Source organism: Muntiacus reevesi, chromosome 5 (genome assembly GCF_963930625.1).
Source record: "Muntiacus reevesi chromosome 5, mMunRee1.1, whole genome shotgun sequence".
NCBI classification, from domain to species: Eukaryota; Metazoa; Chordata; class Mammalia; order Artiodactyla; family Cervidae; genus Muntiacus; species Muntiacus reevesi.
In genome coordinates, this window is record NC_089253.1 from 28,303,763 (window position 1) to 28,320,778 (window position 17,016).

Genomic DNA, 17,016 nt, shown 5'->3' on the forward strand with positions numbered 1-17,016 from the left:
GTTTTGCAGTCCGGCCACCTTCTGGGCACCTCCAACAAGGCATGATCTGGGGCCTGCGGGAGGACAAGAATGAAAGAGAGGATAATTTCTCGTCCGCTAAAATAATAGAACGTTAAATTTAAAGGACTTGACCCGATTTTATTTGTAGTTAAATTAGTAGAAAGCTATCACTGACATTCAAAACCATTTACAATTAAACTCCACATGAAGGGCTGAAAAGGAATGTGATCGTCTCATAACAAATGACCGAGATGTCTGAGTGACCGAACAAGGACGGGGAGTCTTCAGCACCACGGAGAGATCATAACTAGGATTTTGCGCGTTTTTCTAGAGATGCTGATTGAAATCTCAAGATTCCGGTTAGAAAACTTGGAGAAAAAGATATTCTGCTTCTTTTGTCCAGATGTAGCAGTCATTGGTGCAAAGAATCTACCCCTGATTGTGCAGGTGAATGTGGGAGGTGAAGGTTGTACGAAAGGGGAAACAGTTTTCTCCGCGTTGTTTCAGCGCGAGGCACGGATCAGAACTAAGATGAAAGTAAGCCGGTATTTGCAAACACGACAGGTTTCGAGTAACAGGGACAGGAGTTAGAATTTGAATAACTTTACTTCCTCTCTGCATCTTTCCCATTTGTCCAGTGAACCTCACTCCGTCTGACTCCACTTTCCTATGCCATCCACCACTAGCCTTTCTGACATCTCGCAAAGTAGCAGCAGAAATTTCGGGGGAAGGCGGACACGCGAGTTTGAAGCGGGGTGCAGGGGTCCTGCCCCACCACCTGGAGAATAGTCTGGGGAGAGGGTGGTGGGGGAGAAGAGGTAGGACTCGAGTCTGTGCGGAGATTCCTGCCGCTTAGAGTCTCCCACGCCGCTGCTGCCTCAGCAGAGGTCCGCCTAACATTCTAACATTCACTACAGAAGCGCCAGTGACGGATTTCTAACGCCTGGCGCGCACCCGCGGCCGGGTGCGGGACAGCTACCGCCCGCCCCCTCCTCCCGGGACCACGCCCCCCGCCCCTGACTCCTCCCACCTCCCCGGAGCTAGGGCGCCTGCGCGCGGCGGGTGGCGGCTCTCCCCCCGCCCCCCACACCCCGCCCGGCCCCGGGAAAGCCCATTGGCCGCTGTGTGGGGCCGCGTGCTGCCTCGCGCCTGTGACTGTCGCACGTGCTGAAGCCGGAAGCAGGCGTCGCAGCGATGGCGTCGTTACTTTGGGGAGGCGACGCGGTGGCCGCGGAGAGCGAGCGGCTGAACGGCCACGTAACCGCCACCGAGCCGGGGAGGGCCAGCGGGTGGGAGCTAGAACAGCACTCCTGGAGGGCAATGTGCTGGGGAGGGGAAGGGGGAGCCCCGGTAGCGGTTGGAGTGGGGTGTCAGGCGGTAGAGAGGAGCTGTGGCAAGGACTTGGAAGAGGGCCACCGGAAGGGAGCCTCCGAAGGAGCAAGACCTTGGGTTGGAAAGGGCAGAATGAAGACGCCTGCGCCGGGAGGGAACGCAGCTGGTGGCCCCGAGGAGACCCAGACTTTCCTATTCTTCCAGTTTGACCTCTGAGCCTCAGCTAGCCTTCGTCTTCATCTTAGCTACCAACACTATTTCCTGTCTACTTTCCTTTGCTTGTCCTGTGACCCCCAAGGACCGTCCCATTTAGACAGAGGCTTAGGAAGAGGAATTTCGCATGCAGGAGCAGCGGAAAGTCTCCTTCCAATCTTAGGGTAATTCATACAGGAGACCAGTTCCTCAGAGGAATCCATTTATACATAACATTTTAAGAGAAACAGTATTGGGAGGGGAATCTTCCCTTTCTCCCTTCCAGTCTGTTAGGGGGCAGCACTGGGCTTCTTGATGGTGTGCATCGTAATAGTGATTGAAATTTGTGTCTTTCAACAGTTTTCAAACCTCAGCCACTCCCAGAAGAACCTTCTGGGTATCAAGAGTGCTACCGTCCCAAACATCAGTGAGTGCTGTTAAACGAGATTGGGCTCTGTTCCTTGAAAAGTGTTGTTTTCCTCATATCGCAACTTTGGCTCCCTTAACACTCAGGGCCCTCCACTACCTTCCCAGTCTCTTTACCCTCTTCTCTACTGCTTGACCCTTTTTGCACACTGTAGAGTGAGCAAGAGAAACTGGGATAAAACGCTAGACGTTTCTGCTTGGCATTTATCTTTACAGTTTTTTTTTTTCCTCACATTCTTTTAGATGGTTCTGTTGATAGGATCGAAGAAGATGATGAAGATGATGTAGGTAGGAAGTAAATCCATTTGTGGGTATTTACTGGCATTCTGGTTCATGTAATCATGACTTCACAATGTGAATGAATGATATCTTAAGTGGAGAAGAACCATCTCTGCTTCTGTTTTCTTTATGAATAGTGAATGTCAGAAAAAACACTTAACTTCAGAGTGGAGATTACCTCTTTAGAGGAAAATTGAAATAGAATATGTAGGAATGGGTTAAGAGTTTTCAGCTGGCAAGGACAAAGTAGGTCTGGTGGCAGTCGATGTAGGCTTGCTTGAAGATAGAGTCTGGTGTAGGGCAGAGTCTCAGAAACAAACAAAGAATTCTCAGTGCTGTGTCATTCTTTCTAGAACCGTCTTTTAGAAGAGAAATTACAGCAGGAGCAGTTGCTTGATATACAGTTACTGAATGGAAGGAAGCAACTTGTTAGATGTCATTCGGGAGGCTTGACTTTTCCCCTGCAATATCCCCTTTCTATTCCTTGCTTTTCTAGTGGATTTGGCAGCTAATTCACTCTTAAACAAGTTAATCCGGCAGTCCTTAGTAGAATCGAGTCACCGGGTTGAAGTCTTACAAAAGGATCCCAGCTCTCCACTCTACTCAGTGAAAACATTTGAAGAGCTGCGGCTGTGAGTATTTGTGCCTTAAGTGTGGGAAAATGCCAGAAAGTGTAGCACAGAATAAACTAATCTGCTAATAATAAACCCATCAAATTCTCCTTCATGTTCTAATAATCAGCATTCAACTGAGATGTGGACATTTTGCATGGAAGTAAAATACAGCTCAAAGAGGAACACGAGGCTCTCTGAGTTGTACAATGACTTGAGAACCTTTCTGATGGTAAAATTTTTAACCTTGCTGTGCTATGGGGGATAGCTAAGCCAGACACAGCCACATTGCTACTCTCCATAGCAGAATACAGGGCTTCCCTGGTGGCTCAGTGGTAAAGAATCTGCCTGTCAATGCAGGAGACACAGGTTTAATCCCTGGGCTGGGATGATCCCCTGGAGAAGGACATGGCAACCCTCTCCAGTATTCTTGCCTGGGAAATCCCATGGACAGAGGAGCCTGATGGGCTGCAGTCCAATCCGTGGGGCCGCAAAAGAGGTGGATGTGGCTTATCCACTAAACAGCAATAATGATACCAGAATACAGATAGCAGGAAATTTAGTGGCCCAAATATCCCTTGAGATAAGTTACAAAGTTTTACCCTTTAACTTTTTGTCTCAAATGGTATGTAAATAACTTTCTCAAATTGGTTTGTATTTCCTAGGGATATACCAGTTGGCATTAAGGAAATGTATTTTAAGTGCGAGAGTTACTGATGTGGAGAAATCCAAAATCCTGATGCCCTCTTTCTAAATGGGGAGACACTTACCTATGATGAAAAGTTGGATCTACCAGTTCATCTACCAATTAAACAGATCCAAACTGTGCATGTCACTGTAGTGGAAGTATTCCAGCCTACTTCAGTTTATTCTCTTCTGAACACTGGTCATGAGACCCTCCCTCCCCCAACCCCCAGGAAAGCGGCATTTAAAATACCACCTTAGAAGAATGAGCTAATATTGCATCTTCTTCTCCTAGATAGAACTGATATAAGAATCACCTAAATGAAATTTTGTCTTCTCTGAAAATTTTAGTTAAAACAGAAGTTTGTCATTGATTAAAAAGAAATGGTAAATATCACTTACTTTTCTTCTTGTGTGGAACGCAAAACTCTCTTGGAAAATTGTACTTCTCTTAGATGAGTTTTCCCGTTTTTTTCCTCTTGGTTCAAGAGAGAGTTCAAATTTAGGCCCTTACTACTATGCTTGCTCTAAGCTAATAACATAACTTATTGCTTTAGTGCTCCAAATGTACAGGCATGATTGTATATATTTGAGAGTTGAGATTTAGATATATTATTAATACTTTTCATACCCAGTTGCAAAGTGGCTTAATTTAGAAATGCACTTTTCATGTTTGTATTTCTGAGGCTCCTGATGCATCATAGCCTTCAAGTATTTGATTTCTTTTTTTGACAGCAAGGAAGAGTTACTAAAAGGGATCTATGCAATGGGATTTAATAGACCATCCAAAATTCAAGAGATGACTCTCCCCATGATGCTGGCACATCCGTGAGTTTCCAGGGAAATGGTGTTACAACGTGGTCATTTTTGGCCTCATAGTCGGTTGATGCCCAGCGTCTGCTCTTTCCTACAGACCCCAGAACCTCATCGCCCAGAGCCAGTCTGGAACAGGAAAGACAGCTGCTTTTGTCTTGGCGATGTTCAGCAGAGTTAATGCCTTGAAATTGTTTCCACAGGTAAGGAGAGACTGAGAGAGACGGGAATGCTTGCAGTGCCAGTGGTGTTTTAGTAATGAGCGGTAGTGCTGCCATGATGTGATGATATTTAGAGTAGATGTTCTTTCTTAGAATCATAGGATTATAGGCAGCAGTACAGGGTAGTGACTGAGCACAATCTTCATAGTTCAACTGGTTCCAATAGCAGCCTCTCTACCTACCAGCTGAAAACCTTAGGAGAGTTAGTGAGTCTTTTGGAGTACATTTTCTTGTTATAAAAGTAACATCTATAAAGGTGTGGATCACAGTTGTCCACTTTACCCTTGAACCCTGACACCAGTGTGGTGCTTGCCCTGTAGAAACCACTCTTTAAACATTGGATGAATGGGTATCTGCCTCACAGGACTATCATGCAGATTGAGTGAAATAATACACATTTTTAGCACTATGCTCAACATAAAGTGAGTATTCAGTAGTGATGGCTATAAGGCTGTAGATGACCCAGTCCCTCCTACTTAATGCAGAAGGAAACAGCCTTGGAGAGGGAGAGGTCGCCTGTGAGGGCACAGTTGTCAGAGAGTGGCTGAGCAGGGGCTGGAACTGGAGCCACAGGAGGCGCAGGTTCAGTCCCTGGGTCTAGAAGATACCCTGGAGAAGGAAATGGCAATCCACTCTGGGATTTTTGCCTTGGAAGTCCCATGGGCAGAGGAGCCTGGTGGGCTCCAGTCCATGAGGCCAAAAAGAATCCTGCCTGACGGAGCACCCCGACATGACGAGCAGACACGAGTGTGGTTGCTTTACACAGTCGCGTTAGTTTCTGCTGTAGAGCAATGTGAGCCAGCCACACGTGTACATCCAGCCCCTCTCATCTGGATTCCTTCCCATTTAGGTGACCACAGAGCGCTGATTCCCTGAGCTGTATAGTGGGTTCTCATTAGTTATCTACTTCATACATAATATCACTATCCCGACACAAATTTTCATTGTACTTCAGAATTGCATAATGGCCCTTATGAATCTTTCTCCTTCCCCCTTATCTTTCTGCTAGTGCCTCTGCTTGGCTCCTACTTATGAACTGGCTCTGCAAACTGGCCGTGTGGTCGAACAGATGGGGAAATTCTGTGTGGATGTTTTAAGTGATGTATGCCATTCGAGGGAATCGAAGTATGTACCAGTGAGCCAGTCCTGGCTGAGATATACCTGTATATATTTAAGTCAACTATTTTATTTAATTTAGCCAACTTTTAGGAGAAGGCAGTGGCAACCCACTCCAGTACTCTTGCCTGGAATATCCCATGGACGGAGGAGTCTGGTAGGCTGCAGTCCATGGGGTCTCGAAGAATCGGACATGACTGAGCGACATCCCTTTCACTTTACACCTTCATTCTTTGGAGAAGGAAATGGCAACCCACTCCAGTGTACTTGACTGGAGAATCCCAGGGATGGAGGAGCCTGGTAGGCTTGCCGTCTATGGAGTTGCACAGAGTTGGACACGACTGAAGCGACTTAGCAGCAACAGCAGCAGCGAACTTTTAAATTTCATCTTTTCTTTTGACTGAGCCCCGTGATGTGTGGGATCTTAGTTCTGTGACAAGGGATCACACCTGCACTGCCTGCAGTGAAGTCTTAATGACTGGACTGCCAGGGAAGTTACCTTGGCTCATATTTTAGATCCTGACTCCACCAACAATCATGGTATATTAATACCTTCTCTGCTTTCCCACCTCTAAAATGAGGACGTAATGGCACCTATATCATAGAGTCATTAACTGGAATTTAATGAAATGATAGAGATGAAGCACTGTGTACACCTCCAGCATGTAATGAAGATCCAGTGCCTGTTAGCTGGTCACTCCCACAGCCAGAGCAACAGCTCAGTGCTTTTACCTGTTCTCTTCTGGGATGCTCACTTGTTTAGTAGAGAACAGCTATTACTCTTTTACTTCTTCATGAAAGTGCTACATGCATATAGTTGAAAAAAAGTCTTTAGAACATAGAAAATTCAAAAGTAAAAGTTGTTCTTTCTCATCTTTCAAAAACCTATTTCCAAAGACAACTATGGTTTTGTTATCAAATCTGTGGGGTTTTTTGGTTTTGAGTGTTGACAAAAAATGGGAGGATTTTTTTTCATACTGTTCAAAAACTTAAGAATCCTAAACATCTTTTTGTGTCAGTGTGTTTAGCCCCACATCCTCCTTTGGACCAGCTGAATAATATTCCACCATTTTTTTCACGGGACCTGTTGATGGACATTGTGGTGGTTCTCCGTTTGGGGAGGCTCTGTAGGCCTTTCACTGCTGTGCCACTTTCCTGTAGGACCAGGGAGGTGTTGCAGGCCGGCTTTTTAAATGACTATGAGGCAGAATCAGTTACTCAGGACTTAGCATTACTGTAAACCAAGAAACTCAGGGACTTCTCTTAAAACTCTGTAAAATCAGAAACCACAATGACCTTCAGGGTTTGCCCTTGGGGAACCAATAGGAAATGTGTTGCCTGACTCAGAATTCCAGATGGTTAGAGTGGTTTCCAGCTTAGAAGGCCTTCCAACCCTTTTCTCCCTAGTTCCCAGAGGCACGGACGTCACCAAACAGATTGTAACTGGCACTCCTGGGACTGTCCTGGATTCGTGTTTCAAGCGAAAATTAATTGATTTGACTAAGATTCGTGTGTTTGTGCTGGATGAAGCCGATGTGATGATCGACACGCAGGGATTCGCAGACCAAAGCATTCGTATTCAAAGGTAACCTTCACATCCATCCTTTTCTTCCTGGATCTTCTGTCCAAATAAGGGATTTCATTTGTCCACTACTCTTCACTGTCTTTACTGCTTATTCCCCACTTCCTTCTCCTTTAAAGCAGATTGGGTTTTCCTGATTTTCAGGAGCTCAGTGAGCCTTCAACCTCCTGTAATTTCCCACTTCATCTTGTAATCTTGGTTTACTCTTGTGCCCTAGGCTCACAGATGGAATCCATATAGTGGGTCTGCACCAAATTTTGCCAGTAATCTTATATTTGAGCAAAATTCTTAAGAGAGTTTATTAAAACCCCATAATGCTATTGTAAAGACGCAGTAACCTGGGGTCATCAGCCTAGTGGTGTAGTCCTGACCTTGCCTGTAAGTTGTTAAGCAAATCTTGTCATTTTGCTAGGCCTCTCTCCCAGGATCACCATGGGACTTAAAATTTCAGATTATCAGGCCTAACCTGAACCTTACGGAATCAGAATTTCTGGGAGCGGGCCTCTCTATGTCACTTATTTTTAAAGTATTTATGGTGATGGTGGTGTAGTCACTAAGTCGTGTCCGACTCTTGCGACCCTGTGGCCTGTAGCCCACCAGGCTCCTCTGTCCATGAGATTTTCCAGGCAAGAATACTGAGTGGATTGCCAATTCCTTCTCCAGGGGATCTTCCTGACCCAGCAATTGAACCTGGGTCTTCTGCATTGCAGGCAGATTCTTTCCCAACTGAGCTACAAGAGACTATATTAAATTCAAATAGGATATTGAAAGACTAATAATGAAAACCAGTAATCCCCCGTCCCCAAACCCTAGAGAACACTGTCCGTTTTGACATTAACTGTCATATCTTTAAATAACAAGCTCGCATTGCTGCTTCTCATTGCATATTGTCTCTTCCGAGGTGGCTCAGTGGTAAGAATCTGCCAGTGTCAGAGACTCGGATCGAACCCTGGGTTGAGAAAATCCCCTGGAGAAGGAAATGGCAACCCACTCCAGTATTCTTGCCTGGGAAATGCTATGGACAGAGAAGCCTGGCGGGCTACAGTTCATGGAGTTGCAAAGAGTTGGACGTGACTGAGCAGCTAAACAACAGCAGACTTCCCATCAGAGCAAGTGGGCATTTAGTCCTCCTATACCACACCCACGCTCACTTTCCTGTCCCCTCGGCGGTTGTGTCATAAGAGTTTGGTTACATTAATGGTCAGTATTAATATTATTATCACAACACAAGTATTGTTAACTGTGGAGCATTGAATTATTATAATGTGGATCATTGAATTATTATATATGTGGGTTTGTTGTTGTTTATTTTGGCTGCACTGGGTCTTTATTGAATTTCATGGACTTTCCCTCGTTGCACTACATCTGCCCCAGGGCTTGCAGGCTCAGTAGTCGTGGCTTGTGGGCATGTGGGATCTTAGTTCCCTGACCAGGGATCGATCCATTGTCCCTCACGTTGCAAGGCAGATTCTTAACCACTGGACCACAAGGGAGTCTCTAATTATGTTTTTTTGTGTGTAACTTTTCCCCCTGAAGTTGCCTGTTTTCCTCTTTTGGCTACTATCGTTATGTAGGAACCTTCAGTTTTTTCCCTGTTTCATCAGAGGTGTCCTATGTCAGTGGTATCTCTAGATAGTCAATTCCATTTACAACTCCATTGGTTTCTTTTTGCCCAGACGCCCTCCCACACAGTCTCTGGGTCTGGCCTGGCCTGGCTGCGCGCCTGCAGCCACCGTCACATCACAGTCCCCCGTCCTCGTTACAGCTGTGCGTCTCCCGTCCTGTGGCCCTTTTGCTTGGTTTACTGAATGTGCTGGGACATACAGTCCAGGGACTTCCGCAAAAGGAGGCGGAGGAAGTCCATTTTCTAGCCCCTGCATGTCTGAAAATATTTTATTGTGCCTGTAAACTTGATCTCTGAGTTGATTTTGCCTGGATGTGGAGTCTTATCCTAGAAAGCTTTCTCCCTATAAATTCAGAAACAGTGTTGAAAACAGAAAACAGGCTTTTTTTTGTTTGTTTGGTTAGCTGGTTGGTTTTTCATTTGTTTTTTTTTTTTTTTTTACTGTAGTTAATATTCTGTTTCTGGTGTTGCTACTGGAAAGTTTAATGTCATCCTTATCCCCAGACTTTTCTCTGTGATGTTCTTTCTTCTCTAGAAGATTTTGGAATCTTTTTATCCACAGTATAATGAAACTTCTCGGCTTGGTTCGTATTTTTTTCCTTCATTGTTCAACACACATGGCATGTGCTTTTCATTTCCAGAATTTGTGTCGACCAGATCTGGGGAAATTTCTTACGTTACTTCTTTCCCTACAGTGACCCACTTTTTAGGAAGCCAACCCAGTCACAGCAGGGAAATACACACACACACATATATATCATGTATATATAATAATATAATACAGAAGAACTAATCATGCACATGTGTCATTACTTTACATAAAAATATGTAAAATATATGTTTATTTGAAATAATATATTATCTACTTTTCTGTTTAAACAAAACAAACAGTCGAACTAAACTGTGGCTATTTGTAGTAATTCATAGAATAATTAGTTAAATATGCATGAGAAAAATACAGTAATGTTCGATCTCTGATACAGCAGTATAATCTTATAAAACATGATTGGATGCTTCAGTTTTGGAGGCTGTGCTGTTGTATATTCTTTTTATTTTTTTGAGTGCACCACACATCTTGTGGGAGTTTAGTTCCCTCACCAGGAATCAATCCTGGCCCTTGGCAGTGAGACCACAGAGTCCTACCCACTGGACCGCCAAGGAAGTCCCTACTGTATATTCTTAAAATACAGAATTACAGAACTTTTTGTGAAGAGACTGTAAATCCATTGGGACTAATTACACCTACTACCTGTATTTAATGACAACATAGTAATGACACTTCGCTTTGTGTCTGACAGTGCTGTAGGATGTTTCTCTTTTCCAGTGTCCTTGGGACTCCTTGCAGCCTTCTCTGCTTGTATGTGGCAGTAAAACAGAATATAGTCACATGTAAAATTCATTTTGATTTGCAGCTCTGCCATCAGTAAGCCCACACTGATTCTTTTTTAAACAACTTTGTTGGAGTGTAGTACACATGCACAGTTCCTCTACGACATTGTGTTGCTTTCTGCTGTAGAGCATAGTGAATCAGTTATACACATGGCCACTCTCCTTTAGATTCTTATCATTACATTACATGTCATTACAGAGTTTTGAGAATGAAGGTTGATATGTCCCTCGTAGCTCAGTCAGTAAAGAGTCTGCCTGCAGTGCAGGAGACCCGGCTTCGACCCCTGTGTCGGGAAGATCCCCTGGAGAAGGAACTGGCAACCCACTCCAGTATTCTTGCCTGGAGAATCCCATGGACCGAGGAGCCTGGCAGGATACAGTCCATGGGGTTGCAAGAGTCGGACACGACTTCGAGTCTAAACCAAAACCCTGTGTTATTAACAGTCCAAAGAGGGTCCTGGGTGTGAAACACGAAATGACTAGGTGGTGAGGGAAGAGCTCTGGAGATGGTGCCATTGAGAGAAAGAGGGACGAATGTTTGTTCAATGTGGAATAGTGGATGGGAAGGATATGCAGAGATCCAAAGGCAAGTTAAAAGGGTATGTTTATTCAAGGACATCAACGACGAAGAGGGCTGCAGATTAATGAGATGAGAAACAGGGAGACTGACTTCCTTTAGTTGCTGTGGGAAGATCAGTTTAGAGAAGGAGTGAGAACGCTGATTAGGAGGTGCATGGCGTGTAGTTTAGTATTAGAGTTTCAGTAGTAAAGACAGAAAAATGGAAGCATCTTAGATACACTTTGAGTGAAAATGTACTGACCTGCTAGGAGGGAGAGAGGACTGAATATCAAAGACTCCCAAGTACTTGCTATATGCCACTGGGTAGAGTTATCACTACTCACTGAGGAATCCTCGACGTGTGGCATGAAAAGGGGAGATGATTCAACTCACACATATTACATCTGAGAGTTAAGTGAGCCGTTCTCGAAAAGATGGCAAAAAGGCAGTAATTATGTGACTATGTAGCTCAGCAGATAAGGCTGAGAAGTCACATTTGAGCAGGGGGAGGGGTGCGTGTGGAAGACGTCATGGTTTTCTGTGTCAGTCTGACTAGGCTAACCGGTGTCCAGCTAGCTAATGAAAGTTATTTCTGGGTGCATTTGCGAGGATGTTTTCAGAAAAGATTAGCATTTGAGTCAGTAGACTGGGTAAAGAGGATCACTTTCACCAATGAGGGTGGCCATCATCTAATCCACTGAACAGAACAGAAATGTGGAAGAAGGGCAGATGTGCTCTCTGCTTGAGCCAGGACAGGCACCCAGAATCCTGGTTCTCAGGCCTTTGGACTCAGACTGAACTTTACCAGACTTTCCTGGTCCTCCAGCTTGCAGACAGTTGACTTGTGGGACCTCTGGGTGTCCATAATCACATTAACCAATTCAATCAATCAATCAATCAATCAATCAATCCTACTGAATCTGTATCTCTAATGCAAATTTTGGTACTGAGAATGGTTCTGCTTAGTCGCTCAATCGTGTCCCACTCTTTGTGATCCCATGGACTGCAGTCTGCCAGTTTCCTCTGTGTGTGGAGATTCTCCAGGCAAGAATGCTAGAGAGGGTTGTCATGCCCTCCTTGAGAGGATATTTCCAATCCAGGAATCGAACCCAGGTCTCCCACACTGCAGGCAGATTCTTTACCAGCTGAGCTACCAGGAAAGCCCGAGAATGGTTTTAGAGGAAGAGAATTTTAAAAATGAGTTTTCTGAATCAGTTCTGATGCTTCTGAATTGGCTCTCTAATTTGATTAGATTTAAAGATACTAATGACTATTTCTAGTAGTATAGATAGCAGTGACAGTCCATGCCAAGATCTGGAAATAGAGATAAGCAGTGTATCTCCACTGAATACTCCTAATCAGCCACTTTGGAGAAACAAGAATCAGATGACTGTGTCTTTATATTTTGATACTTTTATGTGGAGATCTAACAATTAGGATTACCTAGTTACTGCCCGTGTCAGACAATGTGGTAAAAGGATGACTTTGGGGATTTGAAATTTCCAGCTCAAGGACCACATAAATGACTGGAAGCTTCTACGTGTGCCATGCAGACCTTTAGCTCCTCCTGGAGCTAAGGGCTGAAATTGCTGAAAACCAAACACAGAACCTCATACTGTGTATCTACAATTAGAAAAGAATAGGACACTATAAGATGGGATGATAATGTAGGGATGCGGAGCCTCTAAATTCTGAAGAGTCTCCTTTGCTGGTGGAAGAGTCTTCCCATCCCCGTAATAATTTAATTTGACCATACTTAATTTCATTATACACATAGCTTTGATAGTTGCGGTAAATAATACCAAATATGAGACATGTATGCATATACTGCCGTTAAAGAGCTGAATCTTCTTGGGAGGATAAGAAATACATACTTTGAAAAGTAATAAGAATAAAAAGCACCGTATGAGTACCAGGGCTTAGGATGTAAATAAAAATGATTGAGAATAACATACTTGAGTTGGCCCTTTAAATAGATTTAAAACGAAAGGATTTGAGAACTGAAAGCAATTAACATAATATCTATTGTAATTCCATTTAATAACTGAGAAAACAAACACAGAGAAACTGACTCTTTCCAATTATGATAGCAACTTACTGGGAACAGAACTCTGGTCTCCTGATTCCTGACTCTTCACTGTTTGCTTTGCAACCACTGCCTTTGTGACTGCTAAAAAAAAAAAAGGAGAGAAAGAGAGGTGAGCAAAGAAGGCCCTATATAAGCACTAGGAGAAATGTACATCCTTGGCATACCTATATATGGATGATGATATCATCCATATCATCAGCATCCTTCACTGCTGATATGTGAATGCTCAGTAAGCAGACTGGTGAAGGGCTCCTATTATGAAGTATCAAAAAGTAAGACTAGAATGGAATGAGCACCTTGGGATGAAAAGATAAGATTAAACCAAACAGAATATTAACAGTCTCAGTCTAGGTATTTGAGATGTTAAATAAGAAATAAAAGTAAGTGCTATATGAATTTCAAAATGGGTCAGATTCCAAAGGCTGAAAGTAATCAGGGCTGACTTAGTGGAAGGGATAAATTGGAGATGAACATTCAAGTGGTATAGGATTTGAGAGAAGAGGATAATTTAGATAAGGTAAGGAAATCCTAGGACCTGGAGAATCGGGCTGAAATGGCATGATGGCTCAAGATGATGCAGAGTAAGGAAATCCAACAAACCAAGTAGCTTTGAGGGGACTGAAGAAACAAGACTAACTAGAAGCTTGAGTAGAGGGTACCTGGGAAATCAGGCTGAAACGGCATGATGGCTCAAGATGATACAGAGTCCCAGGGAGGCTGACTGTACTCTGACAGGGACCACTGCAGGTGCTTAAGCAGAATACCTTGGTTAACGTTTTAGACTCATATGGCAATGACATATAGGATGGACTGAGTCAAGAGAATAAAAGGAAAGGCCAAGAGCTATTTTTCTAATAAGAATATTAAAGAATTTTATATACTAAAGAATAATATACAATATTTATAATACAGTGAGCTATTATTTCATAGACACTATGCTAGCTTTTCTCATTTAATTCTCACAAAAACCATATGAAGGAAGTCAAATTATCATTTCCATTTTTAAAATGAGAAAACAGAATCTACATAACCTGCCCAGGTCACAAATCCAGGGAGTGGAGGAGTCAGAATTTGAGCCCAGATAACATGACCCCATAGCTTACAGTCTTAGCTTCTATGCCATATCCTTCAGTATTATTAAATGTCTCTGAAAGAATCCAAAAACAAAATAATTAGGGCTGAACTAGTAATTAGTGGGAAAAAGATATGTAAGGAAGAGATGAGACTTTACAAGGGAACAAAATGACAGAACTTAGTATTTAAGAGATAGATGGGGATGAGAAAAACTCATATATGATCATCCCATCAGGAGTGAAAATACAAGGAAATATAATACCATTCACCCTTGGAAATCACACGGGTGAATCCAGAGGGGAAAGATGAGTAGTGTTTTAGGTATGTTGCATTTGGAAAGATGAAAAGATATCCATGTAGAAATTAGAGTATGCATTTTAGAAACTCAGGAGAGAGGAAGGATTGAAATTGTAGGTTTTTTAAATTATCTCACATAAAATGAATAGAGGAAGCAACAAAATTATTTAAGCTCTTTAAGGGGGTGGGGGGAAGAACCACTCTCTGGGGACCAGCAACATTGAAAGGCAGGAGAGCGGCAGGAGCAGGACAGGGCAGCCTCCCAGAGTTCAACAGATGAGACTTTCAAGAAGAGAGCAGCTGCCTTCTAATTCACTCTCTATTCTCTCCTGGAAGATCTCATTCTCACTTATTCCTTACACTATTATCCACACACATGCAAATAAGAAGTAAGAGAGGGCTACATTGAAGGAGTTTAAATATGTCAACAAAGGGCTGAGGTAAGCAAAGATATCACAAAGGAGTGATTAACTTAAGCATGAGTATGTAACTAGTTGAAAGCAATATTTGAATGTACAAAGACACAGATGGGTTAATTAAACCAGTTAGGCTGAATCAGGGAAAGCATCTGGAAAAGGGCTGTGTTATCACCAAAAGGTAAGGAAGCTATATTAATCTACATCACTTAAACACAATCATCAAAATTCAGATTATGTGAAACACCACAGGACCAAAAATCAGGCTCCTTCAGAGGAAATGCAAGGGAGAAATATGGAGGTGGAACATATAGAATGAGACAAGCTTGAACCAATCACAGCTATCAACCAGTCACAACATGTGAACTGGATAGGATCCTAGGTTAAACAAGCACAGTAAAGGGAAAAAAAAAAAAAAACAACCTATGCACAAGTAGAAAAAAAGGAACTACATTAAATATTTTAGATATGATAAGATTGTGGAGTGGGGTTATGCTTTTTAAAAGTCCTTTATGTTTTTAGAAATCATACTGATATCTTTATATATTTTTGATGCTTGATATGTGCTTCAAATAAATACAGGAGTTATGTGGATAGGGATACAGAAGTAATGAGATTGCTATTCAGTCTCTCAGTTGTGTCCGACTCCTTGTGTCCCTATGGACTGCAGCACGCCAGACTTCCCTGTCCTTCATCATTTCCAGGAGCTTGCTCAAACTCATGCCCATTGAGTCATGAGGCCATTCAACCATCTCATCCTCAGTCATCCCCTTCTCCTCCTGCCTTCAATCTTCCCCAGCATCAGGATCTTTTCCAATGAGTCAGCTCTTCGAATCAGTTGGCCAAAGTACTGGAACTTCAGCTTTAGAATCAGTTCTTCCAATGAATATTCAGAACTGATTTCCTTTAGGATTGACTGGTTTGATCTCTTTGCAGTCCAAGGGAGTCTTCTGCAACACCACAGTTCAAAAGAATCAATTCTTCAGTGCTCAGCCTTCTTTATGGTCCAACTCTCACACCCATACGTAGATTAGCCAGAAGTTAATAATTGCTGGAGCTGGGCATTGAGTTCATGTAGCTTCATTTTTTCCATATGTTTGAAATTTTCCTTACTACATTTTTTTGAAGATGCAGTTTGCTTTGCGAGAATAGGATTTTCTTCCATTTACTGTAGTTTAGATGACCCTGGTTAAGTTTTCTTGAGCTGGGTTATGGTAAGGAATCATGGGGATTATCAAATCAGATCTAGACAAAGCTAGAAAATGAAATGGTCCATCAAAAAACAAGGACTTAGAACACAAGGTTCCACCTGAAATGTGACAGGAGATAGATGCTTCAAGTTATTAAAGGGTTTCCAAGATAAAATTCTAACAAAAAGGACAAGAAATTAATAAGGGATGTGTGTAAGGAGTTTGTCGAGTGAGCAAAGCAATGGTTAAGAAAAATGATTCTGTCCACTCTTGTTTCTAAGACAAAGTAGAGATTCAATGCCAAAGAAAAAGACATGCAGGGATGAGATGACCAAACCACAAAATGGGATATTTGTTCATGAGAAAAGAATGTGCGCTAAAGGCGTGTTAAGACACTGGAGGTCTAGGGGTAGGGTCATTCAGACCTTTGCAAAACGACTTCTGCCATCTTCTCCTCTGTTTATTCCTTTTCCCTCAACAATCCAAAGTGCCCAGGTCCTAGGAAAAAGGTGGTAAGAGTAAGGGATAACTGAAGTTTGGAGGAAAAGGTTAAAGGTCATTTTCTCCCTCTCACTCAATCCTGAATTTAACAAATCGTGTAAATTAAATCTGTCACCTTCCTGTTTGCATGAGGTGGGGTATAGAACGCTCAGGACTTGGACGGACAAGTTGCTTTACACAGGTTGCAGGGAGGTGCCTGGGACCTTGGGCTGTGAAGACCTCTACCCTTTTTCTCTTCTAGGCCTCACCCTCAAGAATTCCCAAAGCCCTAGGACGTTTTTTCCCAGGTATGCAAACAAAACAGCATTTAAGGGTTAAGATTAAGGGAGCATTTGAGCTTAAGCGAGGGCTGCTTCCAGCAAGGAAGTCGGAGTGGCGGAATCAGTTTGAGAGTCACGTTGGTAAGCGCTGGAGACACACAATGGGTCAAATCAGAGAGCCTAGGAAGCCAGGGAAAGCACTGCGCTTTATACCGGTCTTTATACGGGTCTTTATACGGAAACTGCGCTTGTCAGACTCCAGGGAGATTGCTTGCTGCGGAGTCGGGTGAGGTGAAGGGAGGAGGGGGCGGTGGAAGAGGCGGAATCGGGGGAGAGGGCTCCAAAAGAGGGAAGAGATTGG

The 17,016-nt window shown here is 43.2% G+C and overlaps 1 pseudogene; it reads left to right on the top strand.

Moving 5' to 3' along the window:
• Positions 1 to 1,194: 1,194 nt before the first annotated feature.
• On the top strand, positions 1,195 to 16,682 carry LOC136169982 (ATP-dependent RNA helicase DDX25-like; annotated as a pseudogene).
• The last annotated feature ends 334 nt before the right edge of the window (positions 16,683 to 17,016 follow it).